This window comes from Pteropus medius, unplaced genomic scaffold (assembly GCF_902729225.1).
Source record: "Pteropus medius unplaced genomic scaffold, Ma_sr-lr_union100, whole genome shotgun sequence".
Taxonomy (NCBI): Eukaryota; Metazoa; Chordata; class Mammalia; order Chiroptera; family Pteropodidae; genus Pteropus; species Pteropus medius.
Window position 1 is genome coordinate 479,948 of NW_024347731.1, and position 21,746 is coordinate 501,693.

Consider the following 21,746-nt stretch of genomic DNA (forward strand, 5'->3'; position numbering starts at 1 on the left):
ATAAAAGCACTAAAACAAAAGCAATTATTTTTCTACTGTAGGATGTGTATCCGCAAATTTTCAGAGTACCAAGAACACTGCTGATTTTTTTATATCAATTTGAAGAATGATTAAGCCCATTTTTAATAATAATAATTTTTTATTTTTCAATTATAGTTGGCATACAATACTATATTAGTTTCAGGTGTACAATATAGTGATTAGACATCTCTATAACTCACAAAGTGATCACCCCAATAAATTTAGTGCCCCTCTAACACCGTATATAGTTATTACAATATTGGCTATATTCCTTATGTTATATTTCCTATCTCCAAGACTATTTGTAACTACCAATTTGTACTTCTTAATCCTCTCCCCACTCTTCACCAATCTCCTCAACCCTCCTCCTATCTGGTAACCCTCAATATGTTCTTTGTATCTATGAGTTTGTTTCTGTTTGTTCGTTTTGTTCTTTAGATTTCACATATACATGCAATCATATGGCATTTGTCTTCTATCTGACTTACTCCACTCAGTGCACTACCCTCTAGGTCCTCCATGCATTATTTTTTCCCATCCCCTTACTTTTAGTCTGTGAGTATCTTTTAATCTGAAGTGAGTCTCTTGTAGGCAGCATATGTAAGGGTCTTGTTTTCTTATCCATTCAGCTTCTCTCTCTATTGATTGGAGCACTTAATTCTCTTTCATTTGAAGTACTTGTTAATAGATATGTAGTTATTGTCATTCTTTATTCACATTTTTGCTACATTTTTTTCCTTCTTTCTTAAGTCCTTCCAACATTTCCTGTAATGCTGGCTTGGTGATGATGGACTCCTTTAGCTTTTTCTTGTCTGGGAAGCTCTTTATCTGTCCTTTGACTCTACATGATAGCTCTGTAATCTTGGTAGTAGATCCTGAATTTTTTGTGCCAAGCCCTTCTGTCCTGAAAAATTTCTTTTGAGAAATCAATTGCCAGACTGATGGGAGCTTCCTTGAAGGTAACTAACTGCTTTTCTCTTGCTGCTTTTAAGATCTCTATTTGTATTTAACCTTTGGCATATTAATTATGAAGTGTCTTGGTGTGGGCCTCTTTGGATTCATCTTTTTTGGGATTCTTTGAGCTTCTGGGATTGTATCTCTATTTCTTTCACTAGGTTAGGGAAGTTTACCATCATTATTTCTTCAAATAGGTTTTCAACTTCTTGCTCTTCTTCTCTTTCTGGTACCCCTATAATGTGAATGTGTCATGTTTGATGTTATCTCATAGGCTCCTTATATTATCTTCATTATTTTGGATTCTTTTTTCTCATTGCCATTCTCATTGGGTGTCCTCTGGTACGCTATCCTCTATATCAGTGATTCAATCCACTGCTTCCTCCACTCTGTTTATTCCCTCTAATATACTCTCCATCTCAGGCATTATATTCTTCATTTCTTTTTTTTTAGATTTTATTGTATTAGCTTCAAGTGTACAATACATTGGATAGATATTTATATAGTTTATAAAACGATCCCTCTAATTGCTCTTTCTCTCCACTGGCTCTCCACCTAGCCAATGCTTTAATGCTAACTGCATTCCCTATGCTATGTTCCCTATCCCCGTAACCATCTATCGACTACTAATTTGTACTTCTTTAACCATTTGCTGCATTCTCCCAGCCCTCCAACCCCTATCCCCTTTGGCCGTCACCAGTTGGTCCTCTATATTTGTGAGTCTGTTTTTGATTAGTTTGTTCTTTTTGTTCCTTAGATTCTGCATATAAGTGAAATCATATGGTATTTATCTTTCTCTGTCTGATTTATTTCACTCAGTATAATAACCTCTAGGTCCATCCATGTTGTTGCAAATGGTAGGATTTAATTTTTTTTTTTGTGGCTGAGTAATATTGCATTGTATATATGAACCATAACTCCTTTATCCAATTATCTGTTGATGGGCATTTTGGTTGCTTCCATATCTTGGCTATTGTAAATTGTGCTACCATGAACATAGGGGTGCATAGATCTTTATTAATTATCATTTTGGTTTCTTTGGATAAATACCCAGAAGTGCAATTACTGGGTTGAAAAGTATATTCATTTTTAATTTTTTGAGACACCTCCAGACTGTTTTCCACAGTGGCTGTACCAATTTGCAATCCCACCAACAATGTATGAGGATTCCTTTTTTTCCACATCCTCGCCAACACTTTTTGTTCTTTGATTTATTGATGATAGTCATTCTGACAGGTGTCAGGTGATATCTGAGTGTGGTTTTAATTTGCATTTCTCTGATAATAAGTGGCCTTGAGCATCTTTTCATATGTCTACTAGCCATCTGTATTTCCTCTTTGGAGAAGTATCTGTTCAGGCTTTCTGCTCATTTTTTAATTGGGTCGTTTTTGTTTTATTTTGTTATTGAATTGTATGAGTTCTTTATATATTTTGGATATTAACCTCTTATCAGATGTATCATTTGCAGATATCTTCTCTCATTCAGTCAGTTGTCTTTTTGTTCTGTTGATGGTTTCCTTTGCTGTACAAAAACTTTTTAGTTTGATGTAGTCTTATTTGTTTCTTTTTTCTTTTGTTTCTCTTGTCTGAGGAGATATATCCAAAAAGAAATTACTGTTAGTAATATCAGAGAGTTTACTGTCTATATTTTCTTCTAGAAGTTTTATGGTTTCAGGTCTTACATTTAAGTCTTTAATCCATTTTGAGTCAATTCTTTTATATGGTGTAAGTTTAGTTTCTTTTTTTGCATGTATCTGTCCAATTTTCTCAACAAAAATTATTGAAGAAACTGTCTTTACCCCATTGTATATTCTTGCCTCCTTTGTCATATATTAAATGAGAGTATAGGTGTGGATTTATTTCTGGGCTCTCTATTCTGTTCCATTGATCAATGTATTTGTTTTTATGCCAGTACCATGCTGTTTCGATTACTGTAGCCTTGTGGTATAATTGGATATCAGGTAGTATGATACTTCCAACTTTGTTCTTCTCTCTCAAGATTGCCATGGCTATTTTGGATATAAATTTTAGGATTAAATTTTAGGATTATTTGTTCTAGCTCTCTGAAAAATGCCATTGGTATTTTGATAGGAATTGCATTGAATCTATAGATTGCTTTGGGTAGTACGACCATTTAAATAATGTTGATTCTTCCTACCCATGAGCAAGGTATATGCTTCTATTTATTTGTATCTTCTTCAGTTTCTTTTTTCAATGACTTATAATTTTCTGAGAACAGGTCTTTTACCTCCTTGGGTAATTTGATACCCAGGGATATAATTGTTTTTGATGCAATCGTAACTGTGATTGTTTTCCTAATTTCTCTTTCTGAAAGTTTATCATTGGTGTATAAAAATGTCACTGACTTCTGAATATTTAGTTTGTAACCTGCTACTTTACTGAATTCATTGATCAGTTCTAACAGTTTTCTGGTGGAATCTTTAGAGTTCTCTATATAATATCACATCATTGGCAAATAACGAGAGTTTTACTTCTTCTTTTCCAATTCGGATACCCTTTATTTCTTTTTCTTGTTTTATCATTGTGGCGTAGACTACCAGTACAATGTTGAAGAGGAGTGGTGAAAATGGTAATCCTTGTCTTGTTCCTGATCTTTTAGCCTTTCCCCATTGAGTGTGATGTCAGCTGGTGGTTTGTCAATTATGGCCTTTATTATGTTGGGGTATGTTCCCTCTATTCCCACTTTGCTGAAAATTTTTAACATAAATAGATGCTGGATTTTGTTGAATGCTTTTTCTGCATCTATTGATATAATGATATGGTTTTTATCTTTTGATTTGTTAATGTGGTGTAGCACATTAATTGATTTGCAGATATTGTATCAACCTTGCATCCCAGGAATAAATCCAACTTGATCATGGTGTATGATATTTTTAATGTATTACTGAATTCAGTTTTTGTTGAGGATTTTTGCGTCAATGTTTATAAGAGATATTGGCCTATAGTTTTCTTTTTTTGTAATGTCTTTGTCTCGTTTTGGAATCAAGGTAATGGTGGCCTCATAAAAGGAGTGAGGGAGCCTTCCCTCTTCTTTACTTTTTTGGAATAGTTTGAGAAGAATAGGTGTTAATTCTTCTTTGAATGTTTGGTAAAATTTACCTATGAAGTCATCTGATCCAGGACTTTTGTTTTTTGGGAGGTTTTTGATTACTGATTTTATTTCGTTGGTGGCAATCAGTCAGTTTAGATTTTCTGGTTCTTCTTGATTCAGTTTTGGGAGATTGTATGTTTCTAGGAATGTATCCATTTCTTTCTGATTGTCAATTTGTTGGCATATAATTGCTCGTAGTATTTTCTTATGATCTTTTGTATTTCTATGGAGTCCGTAGTTATTTCTTCTCTTTCATTCTGATTTTATTTATTTGAGTCCTCTTTCTTTTTTCCTTGATGAGTCTGGTTAAGGGTCTGTCAGTTTTGTTTATCCTTTCAAAGAACCAGCTCTTGGTTTCATTAACCTTTTGTTTTGTTTTTCTAGACTCTATTTTATTTATTTCCACTCTGATCTTTATTGTTTCCTTCCTTCTATTTACTTTGGGCTTTGTTTGCTGTTCTTTTTTTAGTTCTTTTAAGTGTAAGGTTAAATCGTTTATTTAAGCTTTTTCTTGATTCTTGAGGTAGGCTAGTACTGCTGTGAATTTCCCTCTTAGGACTGCTTTGGCTGCATCTATAGATTATTTTTGGGATTTTTTATTTTCATTTGGCTAAAAGTATCTTTTGATTTTTTCCTTAATCTCATTTTAATCCATTCATTGTTTAGTAACATGTTATTTAACCTCGATGTGTTTGTGTGCTTTTCAGTTTTTTTCTTGTAATTCATTTCTATTGTTTTACCATTGTGGTCAGAGAAAATTCTTGATATGATTTCAATCTTTTTAAATTTAATGAGACTTGTTTTGTGGCCTAACATGTGGTCAATCCTGGAAAATTTTCCATGTGCACTTGAAAATAATATATATTCTACTGCTTTGGGGTAGAATACTCTAAAGATATTAAATCCATCTGGTCTATGTGTCATTTAAGGCCACCGTTTCTTTGTTGATTTTTCTATCTGGAAGATCTATCCATTGGTGTCAGTGGAGTATTTAAGTCCTCTACTATGACTATATTACTGTAAATCTCTCCCTTTATGTCGGTCAATATTTGCCTTATATATCTACGTACTCCTATGTTAGGTGTGTAAATGTTTATAGGTTAAATCATCTTGTTGGATTGGTCCCTTTATCATTATGAAATTTTCTTTTTTTTCTCTTATTATAGCCTTTGGTTTAAAGTCTATGTTGTCTGATACAAGCATTGCTACCCAGCCCTATTTGCATGAAATATTTTTTCATCCCTTTACTTTCAGTCTGTGTGTCTTTCAATCTGAAGTGGGTCTTTTCTAGACAGCATGCATATGGGTATTGTTTTCTTATTCATTTAGCTACTCTGTGTGTTTTGATTAGAACATTTAATTCATTTAAAGTTATTGATAGCTACATAGTTATTGCTATTTTATTATTCATATTTACGTTCTTTTCCCCCCTCTTCTTCTTAAAGAAGTCCCTTTAACATTTATTATAATACTGGTTTGGTGGTGATGAACTCCTTTGGTTTTTTTCTTGTCTGAGAAGTAATGTCTTCTTAAGTGGTTTAACTAAATGAGTCCTGTGTCACTAGTCTCAAAATTAAAAAAAATATAGTTCAAACTCCTTAGTTTGGATCTAAATTATTCAGAATCTATGATGATGTGATCTGAGACAAACCTGAGTTTATTTTGCACAGTATCTGAGAGAATGGATGCTGAGTAAATTATTAGCTTTAATGGTATCACAAAGAGAATCATATTTTCATAAGGAAACATAGATGTTAAGAAACTGTCTCAAAGTCATGCACTAATTGGTAGTGGAGACAGGACTCCTAATTTTATCAGAGACAATTTATCAGAAGGACGTTTTCAGGCAATTAAAAAATTTATTTGTATATAGAATTTGACGAAAGCTTACAAATTTTCAGATTCATCTACATTTTACTATGTGTACATATACCCACCACTCTTATTTAACACAATATGACTATTTTACCCAATTTGGAGGTACATATTTCTAACTAAATGAAGTTTGAGAGTAATTGAGAGAGTGAGAAGACCTTTGCAGAACTGTAGTATCATTGTTAAGCAACCCAAAATTAAATTTAGTCGTAGGGTAAACTGATATGAGGAATGTGGCTAATGTTGTCTGAGGAAATGGAAAAACATGCAAAGAGTTTATGAAAACGATAAATAAGAGGTTATGGAAGTGTTCACCTATTTATACATAAACTGGCCTACAGACTGTTAAATCAATTTAACTCCATGTTTGTATACATGGTAGGGACTGGTTGGTTACCCAATATGGACTTTAAAAGAACAAACAAGAATGGAAATGCTTTATGTCTGTGTTTTGAGTAACACAGAAGAAATGATCGGTGATGTAGACATCAGGGACTGCTTAACAGAGTGATAGGCATGATAATTCAGTTAGATCATAATTGAGAATCAAGTGAGACCCAGAAAAGTAATACCTATGCTGATGATTACCAAATTAGAGTAGAGAAAATGTTAAAAAGAAAGGTGATACTTAAATATACAATCAAGGAAGGAGACTCAGGAGGACAAAAATAAAAATAAAAAAAGAAATGGCCACCAAAAATATTCATTAATTTGGTTTTAAAATTTTAGAGTAATTAAATCACATTTTATAATCCAGGGAAATTAAAAATAAAATGTGTGAATTAAAATATAAAGTGCAGATGGGGGCTCGGAAAGATTACAGAAGGAAGCTAACACAGAATAAAATGATAATAGAAACTACATTGACAAAAGTAAATATCAGTGCACAAGAAGCTAACATAAATAAAGTAAAACTTTTTTCAAGATCCTACCATAGAAAATCTCAGAGATATATTCAACTAGCTCTAGAAAAATGGCAAGTAAAACCCACGGGTAGAGGAAGTGGGTATATTGTTAAAATAGGAAAATAATTTTTAAGTTGAATTGATAGTAAATATAGCTTAACCTGCCCTCTTATTTTTGATAATACAAATAATTATTCTACCTAGGGACAGAATAAAGATCATAATTTGTTTGTGCTTTAGAGAGATTCTGTGTGGAGCATCACATAAAGATTGACCTATTACTGAGCTGGAGGACTTTGCAACTCTTCTTATTTTTGCTTCCTTTGGCAGAACTGATGTAGTGGAGAAAGTGTTGGCCCTAAAGTCAGCAGGCCTTGGTCTAGTCCAGGTCTGCTACTCAGAAGCTGCATGAATTTGGAGAAATTATGTTCGTTATGGGTTCAGTTTCTTCAAAGTTATTTGGTAGATAAAACCATGTCTCAGTTCCTTTTAAGCTGAAGTATATGGAAAAAGAAAATATAAAAATGAAAACAAAATTGCCCGTTCACCTGTTCCTGTGCAACAGAAATCTGAGGCTTAAAAAGAGAAGTCTCCTGATTTATTTCTTTCTTCCCTGAGCTCTGATCCTAGTAGTAACTCTAAGACCAAATGCCAGGTTGGGAATTTCACAACAATGCAGAGGAATATTTTGCGAGATTCTTAAAATCTTGCAATTTTGTTGAATCCTTGCTTAGAGGTGGGATTGGGAAGCTTAGGCACCACTGTGAGCACAATCATTATACTCACTCATCTATCAGCAGAACTTTATTTGGAGTCTACCCAGTGCTAGGCATGTATTAGTGTGGTTAGATACAATGTAATGAAACACCACTCTTAACTCCTGAAGAACCCACTATAATAAACTGAATTCAGGCATTACATCAGTGGAAATGAATACGGTGTTGTTGAACAGCAACTTGGATAGTTTTATGAAGGAAATTAAAACATTAGTGCACTTATGTTTTAATAACTGCTACTTGCTGCATCTTTATGAACTGAACATTATATTGATTATATTAGTTATTAGACACATCACCGGTATAACAACTACTTTGTCGGGGGAAAGAATAAATTGCCATATTTACATATACATTGATTTTCAGGCATATCTCTGTCTTTGAACTCTTAAGATATTAAAGAAGCATAATTTAGAATTCAAGAAATAGAGTGGACCAACAAAGAATAAAATAGTTAATTCTTTTGTACCTGGTTTTGGAGATGAGTACAGCTATAGAGAGTGATAAATCACAAAATTACCCTAAACTAGAAGTATTAAATAATGCATTTCTCTTCTTAGAATAGTATATAGAAAGACATTTGACAATCCAGACATCTGTAGCCTTTCAAAGAAATCACAAGACCATTTGCAAAAATCTCATTTGTGAAGAGCTAGAAAGCAATGCAGCTTTCTCATGTCAACTTGTGTTATTTATCCCAGATACACATTCCCCACTGAATAGGCCAAAAGGCTGTTGAACAGGCCAAGCTGAGTTGCCACTGTTGGGTTCTCATTTAGAGTAGAAAGTGAAGGTATAGAGGGAGAGGATATAAAAAAGTATTTCTTTTTATATATTATCTACACATCAGGAATAATTGCAAGTCATAAGTGTAAATAATTGAACTGAAGATGGTGGCAAGCTGTATAACCAGTTGCAACTATAAACAGAATGGGGAAGTACATTTCTAAGCTGATGCTTTGAAAATATTCACATCACTCAATGCACAGGATGGTTGATGTATTTGTTTTTTTGTTTTGTGTTGTGTGTGTTTTGCAGAAATCACATTTCTTGTTTCTCCAAAAATATACCACACATGTAATTCCACATATTTACTTTTCATGGGACTAAATACATGCTCATACAATTTTTAAAGCATAATTTCTTGGAAAACTAAGTTTCAAGTAATATGTATAGTAAGCTTTGGGCCAAGTAGATGTAGAAATGGATCTTGAGTGCAAAATCTGATTTGGACAGCAAATTGTCCACAGAAATTGCTGCCAAAAACAGTAGTAGTAGGTCAGAATTTCTTCCGTATAAGCTTATGGAAAAATTTTCTACATCAGGTATATGGTATGTCATATGACTAAAATCATGTTAAAATAAGCCAATAAACTATTTGTTTTAAAATATGCTCATACTTAACATATTTTAACTTAATTAAAAGCCTGTGGGCTAGAATTATGCCATATCTGATTCTGTAGGATTTTTCTTATATAAATCATGCATCTATTCATTCAATTATTTATTCAGCTAAAATTTATAGAACATGGCAGGAAATAGATAGTAAAAATTATAAAGTAATATAACAGTGCTCTTATTGTTGTAATTACATAGTGCGGTGGGTTTTCCTGACTTGGTCTAAGGGAAGAGGGACAGGGAAAACTCTGCAGAGGGGTGAGAAACATATAGTTTGATGTGAGAATGCATGATCGTATTAGAATGTGAGATTTCTTCACAGATGGTGCAGACTCAGCAGTACTGTTAAAAGTAGTAGGTCTATAAATTGTTAGTTACAAGTCCCCAAAGAGATGAGCTTGTGCCAGGATTTAGAGCAATGCCTTGGTTCCTTCATTGAGAAAGAATGATTACCACCGTCCCCGCCATCCCCCCTCCAAAAAAAAAGAAAAGTCAGCTGAATTAAGCTGTGTGCTTAGTGACCTGTGACCTTCTGGTGCAAGCTTCTTATCTCCCTATGGACAAAAAATAAACAAGTTGCAAACTGTCATCATTGGGGACCACAATTTGAGGACCATTTGAGTAGGAGATATACTGGAAAAGGGCAAGACTGACTTGAGGAGTTTAAGTTGGAGATATTAAATAGATCAAACCAAATTAGTGTAATGCCAGCAGGAATAGGAAGGATGGAATAAATTCCAGGAATATCTAGGAGGAATAATATATAAATTGGGGAATAAATGGAAATAAAGTTGAGGGTAAGCAAGATTGAGTATTTCAAAATAGTGGCTTAGGCAATTGGTATTCATCAACACAGGTATACATGAAAAGTTTAGTGGCAAAATAATGGGGTTCAGTTCTGATTATGTTGTGTGTGAGATAGATGACTATGAATATGTAGATATTTGGATATATACATCAGGATCTCAGGCAAGAGGTCTTGACTGATAGATTTAAAAGTCAATAAAATTAAGTGTAGATCAAATCTTGGTTGTATATGAGATTACCCAGGGAGAGTAAAATAGAGTAGAAAGAGAAGAGAAGCAAGGATTGCGTTTGGGGGACAACATTTTCTGAATTCTGGAGGGATCAAGTAGGGAGAAAAAGTAAATGTTTCAATTCTGTTTAGAGATATACTGTATAGAATTATTGTAAATCATACATAGCTTAACAGAAAAGAGAAAAAGTTTACCTTAAATTTGGAAAAATAAAACATTAAGGAACGAGTAATGTTTCAAAGAAAAAGTTGTAAAGAAAATTATAATCATCCTTATCAGTTCATTCACTGTAATATTATTAATTTTAGTTCTTTTTGAATCCAGTTTTTCCATTAGTTTTGGACATTCTTACTCAGTTCAGTGTTCTGATCTTAAAGATATCAGAAACATATTCTATACACTTGTCAGAGTGCTTCCATGAATCTCTCTGAAGACGAAGCACCTTTGCAAAAGCATCAGAGTAAAACAATAACTCAGTAAATGACACAAAGACTTAAAAAACTGGCCATGGTTAAAGATCTCATAGAATTTATTTGATAAGGAAATGAAGTTATTTCTGTGGCATACAATAATTTGGGATAATAACTGGACAATGAAAGTCTTGACAAATTTCTAGAAACTTCAATTTCTGGAATGCTTATATTAGTACATATATCCATACGCATACCTTAAGAAGGTAAATTACAAAAAGTTAAAAGAAAAACACCTTTCACAATCTCTTATCAAGAGCACACCTATAGTCCAAGAAAACTTTTTTTTTAATAGAGAGAAAACAAAATTCTAATTTTGCACAAATGTACTTTTAATGTTAAAACTCATTTTTTAACAACTTAAATCCATTTTAATTTTAGTCAGCTTGGTGACACATAAAACTTCTTTTCCAAGATTCCTTTTCTACAAACCTTCTGCAACTTTTTGAAAATACATTCAGGTTTTGTCCTACAATTTTTTCTCTTTCTCTTTCTGGAACAACTGGTCATTCTACTTTCCTTACCTACTTTTCATACATAGTTGTTCCCTTATTATTTCTAAGTATTTTTAACCACATATATTGATTACAATTCTTAACATTTATAATTCTTTATTCTTAGTGAAAACAAAGAAATAAGCAGTGTGGTTTGTTTCACTAGCATTCCGTGGATTGGCAAGTTTATAAATACATTTCACAATTTCTAGAATTATATTCTTCCTCATAGTAAAATTTTCAGTGTGGCACAAAACATACTTATTAATAGACACAAATATCTTTAGTTCCTCTGTAAAAGGAAGCCAAAAGAGAATGAACCTATGTTTAGTAACTATTTCAATATCGCATCTTATTTGGAAATAAGTTAGAATGAATATACTTATCTCAATATAACTTTAAGGTTTCAAACAGGTTTTCAAGTTACCAAAAAGATTTTAAAAACTATTATGTGAACATACCATAAAGCACAATTATTGTTGAAAATTTCATTTCTACAGTTTTATTATACTTATATCTATTTAATCCACTTGTTTTTAACAATTATGTTTATATTACTCATAATTTCACAAGACATCAATAGCTAACTATTGTCTCATCTTTCTTGCTGACAAATTTAGTAACTGAGATAACATGAGCGTTTTTAACTTTTGGTAAACCTAGGTATAATAAAAATGTATTTAGTTATGATAACTCTAAAGACATGCCTATTTTATTTAACTAGATTACATAAACTTGAAAAACATTTGGGTTAGTTTCTGTATTCTAAGAACATACTTGATTTATATAAATGTTTGTTTATCTTTAAGACAATTAAATAGAATTCTTTCCAAATTAATTTTGGCAATACCATATCTGGCTGCAAATGAGGTACAACCTACATTTCTGTCTGGTCATTTTTTTGGGGGTCCCCAACCTGGGAGTTAGCCAAGCCAAGTTCTCAGAAAACAAAGTGAGACAAACAAGAAGAGAATAGCTGCCCTCGGGAAAGGAAAGGTAGATATCCAATGTTTTTCCTGCCACTCTGAATTGGAATAGAAGGGACGACATGAAATTTCACCTTTCTCTTTCAACTGAGCATCACAGGTAGAGATCTGGGAGAGCTAACTTTGGTAAGAATTCTTACCCTTTGCCAAATTATGCCAGTTTTCCCAGGATGAGACTCTGCAGGCTCTGGAGTAAGTGTGGGTATCCCAGCTGGTCTTATCCTGGTCACCAGAAACTATAGAGGAGGAAAAATAATTTTTCCTCTACACTTTATAGTGGGCACCTGGCAGAGACCCTTCTTTCTCTAGGGTACCTGGTAAATAGGTATACTTATGTAAGATGGTTAAAAGTCTCCATTATGACCACTGTATTTCAAGATAATCTTTGATAAGGTTAGCTTACTTGTTTAGCCTTAAAACAAAATCTTATTCACCTGAAGCCTCACACTGGATCCAGTCCAGTGTAAGTCAGATACTGTCTGACCCAGGACTCAATCCAGCTTGTAAGTCAGACCCAGTCTGGTTTTTAAGTTGGACCCAGTTAGACTCAGGTTGGTCCTGAAAAAGAAATGCTCAATTAAAGTCTGAAAGCCCATAATACAAAAGCTGTAGTTACTTCCCCATGACCGTTAGGGGTAGCAAGAAAGCAAGGAGCTCCAGTTACCTATGTCTGGTTGCTCTTGGGGTCTCCTTTGGTTCCTTCTTCTGTTATCAGAAATGTTAAAAGATAAAGTGAGGCATGTTAAACATTTGAGTTTGAGCAAAAATCAATTCAGCTTGGCCAGCACCAGACCAGAAGTGGTTCAGAGTGCTCCCATTTGATAACTTCTATGAAGCAAAGCTATATGGTGACTCTAATAAGTTCAGTGAAGAGAGGAAGAGCAAGATCCAAATTAGTGAGTCCTGTCATTGATTTATAGTTTATTATTGTTTGGTAAATTCATTTCCTATTTTTCCTCATAGTTTTTAATTTCCTTGTAAATGTTAATCCATAGCTTTTACTAGAAGAATAATGGTTTAACAAGTAGATCAACATCCTGAGATACCTTGAGTTCTTGATTCACCACTTAACTAGTTAAACAAACTTGGAATAACTCTCTGAGCCTTAAACTTTCTTATAGGATTTTTAAAGAGGTTGATCCAGATAATACATTTGTAATTATTTTGTAGGATAAATAGAATAGAACAAATGTTGGTAGTTACTATTTTTGGAAGTTATTTCCATATGGTGTATAGAAATTTCACTGGACTTGAGTGTTAGGCTTGAGTTATTAGTTGTGTTCTTGGTTCTGTCACTAATGATATCAATTTGTATAGTTACTTATTTTGCTCTTAGTATCCTCATTGGTAAAATGAGAATAATAATACTTATCTCACAAGCATGTAGAAAGTGGGAAATGCTTAGTGATGCATCAAGCATGGGTTGGTCAATCAAACCCCAGTATTAGCTCTTTCAGATTCTGAGTTTGTAATTGCAAGTGGTTGTTTTAGTTTAAGAAATGACAAGTAAGAGTTTTTTTCACCTTGTGGTGGGCCTAACCTGTCTAGGCAGCTAGCAGTTAAGGGTTAAATACTTGCTCAACTTTCCAGTCTTGTTTTGGGCAATTTTCCTGGTAGTTCCCTGGGTTCCAGCAATAGTCAACTAGTTGTATTTGCCTTAATGTTGCTCCTGTGCTTCTGTATGTGCTATATATTCTGAGCAAAAAGACTTTTCCTCTTTATTACTTCAAAGAACTCCTACTTATTCCTTAGGATTAAATTTAAGTCACTTCTCCAAGGTAGAAGTGTGTATCCCTCATAGCATTTACCACATTGAATTAAACTGTTGGTGCAGTTTTCTTCTATATATAGGTAGTAACAAATTCCTTTTGTTTTAATGATTGTTTTTATATTTTAAAATGCCTCACCATTAGGGTATAAATGAGAAATTGTTTTGAGTTTTCTATTTAAAATATGTCTGAATTCTCATAATTATAAAAAGTTATCAATTTGTATTATATAAGGAGCTTGTCAGTCTTGACTTTCTGACCTTTGGAAAATTAGGCACTTTCTTTTTATTTAAGGAGATGAAAAATGGTCAGCTCTACCTTTTAGGGGTGAGAATATTCCACAATGGAGGAAATACCATTTATATTGACAACTGCATGGTTTGTTGACTGCTTGGCTGGAATTTTATAAAAGGAGAATTCATTAAGTGACATTTAAGCCCTGCAACTCTCTGTCATTCTTATCATCATATTTTGTGCCAAATGAGAAGATGACATTTGTATAGAAACATAAAGATAAGGGACCCTCGGTTGGGGGGCATCTGGAAATAAATAAGTGGATTCTGTTATGTGATTACAGTGGTGCAATGTTTTCTGCTCTGAAAAAATGTCTGAGTTGGGTTTCCTGATTTTAGCATGTGGCAGGGAGAGCACTATTGCAAAGCTCTGTCCTGTTGGGCTATATTTCAGAGTGGGCGGTGTGAAGTACAGAAAGAACATGTATCATTTCATAAACTATATAAATGTCTAACCAATGTACTGTATACTTGAAACTAATAATAATAATAAAAAAAAACCCATGGAACTCAGTGTCAGAGATTGAATTCCAGAAGTTGGAATTTTCATATAGCCTGTAATGAATTATATGACTCTACTTTCTCAAACTCGCTTTCTTTGTTTTTAAATGGTGTCTGCTTCATCGGTTTGTGCTGAGGACTGAATAGAATTACTTAGGCAAATAAAGTGATATGCAAGTGGAATAATTTTGATACGGATCTCTTGAAAATGCAGTCATTTTAAGCTAAAGAAATTAATTTCTTGTTGTTAAATATTAGGTTCTTTGCCAGTAGGTGATAGTGGAGGGGGCTATATTTGGGCAGACAATGCTTTCTTTCTATATTAAATCATGCTACATGACCAACATGATATAGAGTCAATAAAATGCTGGAGTAATGATGAGAATATAAGATTGATTTAATATATCATTAGAAAAATGATAATTTCTTCTTTCTTCATTCTATGATTATTTTACTTCCAAAACTTTTAACATTTATGTATAAAGATTAACCAACAAGAAAAAAGTACACAAATGTATTTACATTATTATTTTATAGCTTCTCTCATTGATTCTGTCCTTTTTCCTTCATAAAAAGATCAATCAATTAAAAAAAGACTAATTTTTTAAAGAATGGTAATGTCCAGCTACATCAATTACATAAACTGGTTTTCTAATGACTCTTAATCTGCCTTTTGCTTAATCTCTCAGTGAGTAATTTGGAATTGAGATAATAGAAGTATTGAGAGAAAGATAAGCAAGCAAAGCAAGCAGGTAAAAGAAGTCACAGACAGCCAAATATACTTCTCACTTGAAAGTGCAGGGAAAACCTTTCAGACATCTGGTAGTTAGTCTGGCCATGGCGGGATCACAACCTGTACCCTGGCAGCAGTTACCACAATACATATGTGAACAATCTCCTGCGGGCGGGTGGTAGTATGGGGTGGGGTGGATTTTTGGGGTTAAGTCAGACTAATTTTTTTCCTATTACCCATGCCTTGCATTGGAAATGAGTATGTAGCTGGAATCTCAGGTTTGGTAAGCTATAAAGGTTAAGAGGAAAGGGAGAAGACAGGTAGATGTAAAAGGAACTGACCACAGCTGGAGGCATATGGATTCCTCAAGGACCTTGAGGCCTTTGTGAGAGTAAAAGAGGAGGGAGGATTAGAATGTGAGCTTGGAGGGCAAATTGGGATGGTGCCGTGTTTGACACAGCATTTTGATGGCAAAACTCAGCTATAAACTGGACATATAGTTGACTTTAGCAGGCCTAGAAAATATTGCAGCAGATGATGTTTTTTTTTGATGCTCCGTATTTCTTTTTTTTCCTGAACCTATATTTATTTTTCACTTTCTTAACTTTCTTCTGGACACAGCTCTATTGATTGGTTAGGAAGAATTTATGTGACAGTTTCTTTTTGGGTCACTCTTTCAAAGAATTCTCACATGTTAAATATATCTATTAGTAGAATGTATTGATTAGATATTGGTTTAATTGGATGTTGAATAATGGAGATTGAAAACAATGAGGCTCAGGCAGGTATGGCGACTCTGCCTAAAGAGTAATCAGAGTCCCGGATTTTACTATGTTGCTCCATCCGCAGCGTTGCTGTCATCTGCTTACCACCTTGTCCACATTCCTGCCAACATGGAGAAAATAGAAAAGGAGAAAACGACGGCATACCCTTTCCTTCCAAGGGCCTGACCAGGAAGTTGCCTTTGCATTCCTTTGGTCAAGACTCATTATATGGTTACACTGAGATAAGGGAGACTAGCACTTTTTTTTTTTTTTTCCTGAGTGTCTGTCTTAGTTAGCTTGGGCAGCTATAACCAAATACCGTAGACTGGGGCTTAAATAATAGACATTTATTTCTAATAATTCTAGAGCCTAAGAAGCCTAAGAAGATCAAGTTGCTGGCAGATCAGTTCTTGGTGAGAGATTTCTTCCTGTCTTGCAGATTACCGTCTTTTATTATGTCCTCACATAGTAGGGAGAGGGAAAGAGAGAGAGAAAGCTCTGGTTTCTCTTAATTCCTTAAAAGAACACTATCTTGTCATTAGGACTGCGCCCTCATGACCTCTGTAAACCTCATTACCTTCCAAAGATCCCACTTCCAAATATTATCCTCATGCTAGGGGTTAGGGCTTCAATATATGAATTTTAGGGAAACATAAACAGTTAGACCATAATGGTGTCTACTCCTGGCCAAAATTTGGAGATTCTATTTCAATGGAAAGGGAGAATAGATGTTGAGTTATTAATGATAAGTTTCTGTGGCATTAGTTGAGAAGCTAATGCTTAATGTGGTGGGGTAGGGTTTTTATGGAATTTTACTGGAAGATAAATTACTGAGAAATCCGGTGGGGTAATATCCAAGCCTTTATTCCTTCGTTCAACAAATATTTAGTGAGTATGACAGATACTGTGCTGGGTATTGGGGACACATTGATGAGCAAAAGATACATGTTTCTCACTTTCATGAGTCTTACATTTATAGTGGGGGCGAGAGAAATCTGTAAAATAACCACACATATAAATATGTATTGCAAATAGTGGTAAGTGTTTTTTAAGGAAAAAATACAGAGTCCTGTGAGATTGCATAATAGGGTGACTTTCCCTTGTCTAGCAGTCAGAAAAGGCTTCCTTGGGTGAAATTTGAGCTGAACTTTGAAGAATAAAAGGGATAGAAGGAAAAGCATCTTAGGCAAAGGAGTGTGCAAAGTCCCTGAGGTGGAAAGGAAGCATGACTTGTTTAAGGAACTTAAAGTGGTACCTGACACATGAAGGGAAGAAGAATATGTGGTGAGGCTGTAGACATAGAAAAAGGCTAGATTAGGCAGAGATGTGAATGGTATCATAAGAATGTTGATCTTCATCCTAAGAGCAATATAATATTGAAATATTTTTAGCCAGGACTTACTTGATCAGATTTGCATGAGGAAAAGCTCACTCTGGTGGCCTGGGGGGGAGAATGGATTCTAGTGGATTTAGAAAAGCTATTTAGGAAGTGATTGGAGGGATCCAGGTGAGAGATTGTGGTAGCTTTGAATTAAGCAGTAGCAGTAACGATGGAGATAAATGGAAGTATGCAGGAGATATTTAGGACATTAAACAAAGGTCAACACATCTAGTGATATATTGAATATAGAGGATGTCAGAGAATAGGAGTTGGAGATGACTTTTTGGTTTCTGGTTTAAACAATTGGGTGAATGGTGGTGCCGTTCACTGACATGAGGGCATTGGAAAAGGACTCGGTTTTAAGGGGAAGGTCATGAGTTTGGATATGTTGAGCTTGGGGATCTTTGAGATATTTAGACAGATGTTTTTACGAGTAGGAGTTCAGAGTGGTCTAGTTGGAGATATAAGTCTATTTGGGCAACATTAAAAAATGAGAGTTTCTTGAGACCATGCTTTGTTTGGTCCAGAGAAAGAAGAATGTCTAGGGAAGAACCTGGGAGAACGAGAACATTTAGTCTGAGTAGGAAGTGGATAAAACAACACAGCAACTGAAGTAGAAAGTAAGCAGAGATAGGGGACAAAGCAGGGGCCAACGGTGTTACAGAAGGCAAAGTAAGAGTGTTTCAAGAAGAAAATGTCAAATATTAGTGAAAAGTAAAATAAAAGAAGAGTTTGAACATGGATAAACTTGGAGGACATTATGTTTGGTGAAACAAGCCAGACAGAAAAAGGCAAATACTATATGATCTGGCTTACGTGTGGAATCTAAAATAAAAAAATTGAATTTATAGAAACAGAGACTAGAAAAATGGTTAGCAGGGGATGTGTGTGTGTATGTGTGTGTGTGTAGTGGAAGAGGAGATGTCGGTCAAAAGGTACAAATTTGCAGTTATACAGGGTGAGTAAGCCTGGAGTTCCGATGCACAGGCACGATTGCTATACTTAACACTGTGTTGAACATGAGAAATATGCTGAGGGTAGATTTCGGGTGCCTTCAGCACAAACAAAAAATGGTAACTGTGAGGAGGTGATATGTTAATTAGCTTGACTGTAGTCATCATTTCACTGTGTATATGTGTATCAAACCAACATTTTGTACACCTTAAATATATACAGTTTTTATTTAAAAAAACAGGAACCCAAAATGTCCTTATAATTTAGCAGAAAAAATTATTGTGACATTAGATAGAGTCATTTTGGATGCATGAAAACCATTGGATTGAGAGGTGTACTGAAGGGGAGGAGAGACAGCAAATTGGTATTTTAGGAGCAAATTGGACTGATATTTTATCTTTAGGCCACGGTCTCACCTTTGTTTTATTTATTTTGTTTGTATCTTTGATCCCTGGTCTCAAACTCATTGCCCCTTTCACACTGGCACCCATTCTTATGAATTTGATTTGCATCATTCATTCCGATTTTTGTACTTTTAATCGTCAGTGTTTATTCATGAAAAACATGTATGATTTTGAGTTTTTCTTTTTAAAAAAATTATCTAAAAGTTATTGGGTTACACATATTCTTCTGTTTTTTGAATTTTTTTACCCAACCACACAGCACTGTATTTTTCAACTCTATCCATGTAGACCTACTTTGTTTTCTTGCTGTATTATAGTTATTTGTTTTTCTAGGATAGAAATTTAGTTTTTTTTCCAAGCCTTTGATACATAAATGATATATGTATTTTTTACTTGATACAGGAACTTCTCTAAGATGTATGCCTAGGAGTGGATTTATTGAGTTATAAAGTATACACAGACTAAGTTTCATAAAGTATTGCTGAGTTATTCTGTAGAATGGCTGACCAGGTTACTTTCTTGTCAGCTCTGCATAAGGGTTCTTATTTTCTCCTATGCTCTCCAGCATTTAATTCTGATATTGTTAGGGCATTTAGTGTCTTTGATTTGTGGAGACATTATAATGGTGAATATCATGGAAGTAAATGTTTAGATTTATAAGGCAAAATTTAAGAAAAAAGGGAATATGTGTACAATTAATTCTCAGATATTCTACAATAAAATTATTAAATACTGGCCAATTTTTCATTGTAGACCACATGTCTTATTTGGATTATTGTTCCTCCTCATTTATTTTAAGGAATCCAGGAACTAAATAAAATATTTATAGACAAATTCATAAAAAACGTATTTTCTAAAACTTAAGTAAAATGAACAACTACAAGTTAATAGTAGGCTATTTGTGTAATTGTAAGAATTATATTAAACCTTTAACAGAAAGCTGCTTTTAAGATCTGTTTCCCAGTTGTCTTTCTTTCAAAGTTTTGAGTTGGCTGAGAAAATTTCCTGAAATTTCTGGGAGCACTTGGAAATGATGATAAGGTTCTGAGTTACCTAGGTCCATGGAAGTCATAGAATTAAGATAAATGAATATATAATTTATATTCTTGTTCCCTATTTGTGTGTTTCATATATATTTTGTAATAATATAAAATATTCATTTTGTATTTATATTGGAATTTATGATAACTTTATAACCCCATCTTCTTCTCTTCCCATTAGCTATGGATGGACTTAGAAAGTACTTCCATCCTGTTTATATTCTACATTACCTATCAGAAGTTTGTTTCAGTTTACTCACTCAAATTCAGATATTTTTATATAAAGATTTTAAAGAACTATTTAAGTAGTAAATTCAGACTGTAAGTGATTATTAAAAATAAGCACACATAACTCATAAAGATAGCTCTCAGTTATTCATAAGACTAAGGGTTGTTTGGCCACCAATCTCTTCAGTAGTGATTCACTATAGGTTCATATACTAGGGACTTGGTTTATTCCTCAGCTTATTTAATTTTTGACTTTTTTTTTGGTTTTGATTCTCATTTTTTATCTCATTAACCCTGTTGACTGAGGAAATAATTACCTTTTCAGTTATTTTAACTTGTGAGAAACAGAGACATGCTTGGATTGCCCTAGTGGGTTTATTGTAACAACACCCTGGGAAATAAGGAAGCAAGAAACAGTTTCAACCACCAAACATTCAGGCCTCAAAGAGACTGCAATCTCCTATTTTAGGATACAGTTCTTAATAGCTCTGATACCCTGAGACTCAGAAAGCCAGAAAATCATTGCTCCTTATTCTGTGTGTCACCTTTAGGTTGACATTATTTACAATTTCTGCATCTACTACTCCTGACACTTCTCCCTCACCCCTTCTTTGTAAACACAAAGTTCAAACCTCCCCACAAAAGGATAATACAGTTTAATCATGATCAATTTTAGAGTGCTCCTTCAACCCTCACACTGGGCTGAGTTCTCACATGAGATTGCCTCTAAATGGCTGCCTTTAGGTCAGCTACTCATTCCTGGTTCAAACATTGTGATTAGGATATCAGGATAGCTTATGTGTGAGTACCGTATGTGGGTATGGGAGGATTTGAAGACTTTCTCGAAGTCATCAATATATTTTGAAAGTACCTTGCTTGACCAGACAAATACAAATTATATCTGACTATTTTGTTAAGCATGTAGGAGAGACATATATTTCATTTGCAGGAATTTCATTGTCTGAGATGACTACTTTCTAAGGATTTTCTTCAAAGCTAGTATAACCAACTTGTCCTGGATGTTTCTAGGTTCGAGCATTGAAAGTCTCTCTTCCAGGGACTTCCTCAATTCCAGACAAACTGGGAAGATTGGTCACCCTAAAGCCTTATTCTTTTCTTTTTCCTTTTCTTTTTTTTTTTCTTCCTTTCCTCTTCCACAAATGTTGATTGAATGCCTGTTGCACCAATTTCTGTGCTGGGTGGAGGAGAAATATAAGTGGTGGAGAAATAGCAGTGAATGGGACAGACACATTTAATGTTCTTTTTTAACATACAGTCTATGGTGGTAGATAGAACCCGAACAAGTAATTTAAGTGTGAAGAGAGAGTAGAAAGGCAAAGTACAAGGTATCCTGGAAAAGAGTAATGGGACCTGTGGAACCTCCATTTGGTTTAGTGGGTAGTGAAGAATCAACTGAGAACAGGAGAAAATTCTTACTCTCATGGATCACATTCAAGTGTATGTGTGTGTGTGTGCAATCGCACATGTGTGTGTAGGCGGTGTTGGAGGAGATAATCAACAAGTAAACAAAGTGAATACTCTAAATAAAATAAAACCAGGCAATGAGATAATAACTTGGAAAGAGGTCAGGTGATCAGGGAAATTCTCTTTCAGGTGACATTTTGGCTGAGACTTGCACATAGGAAGGAGG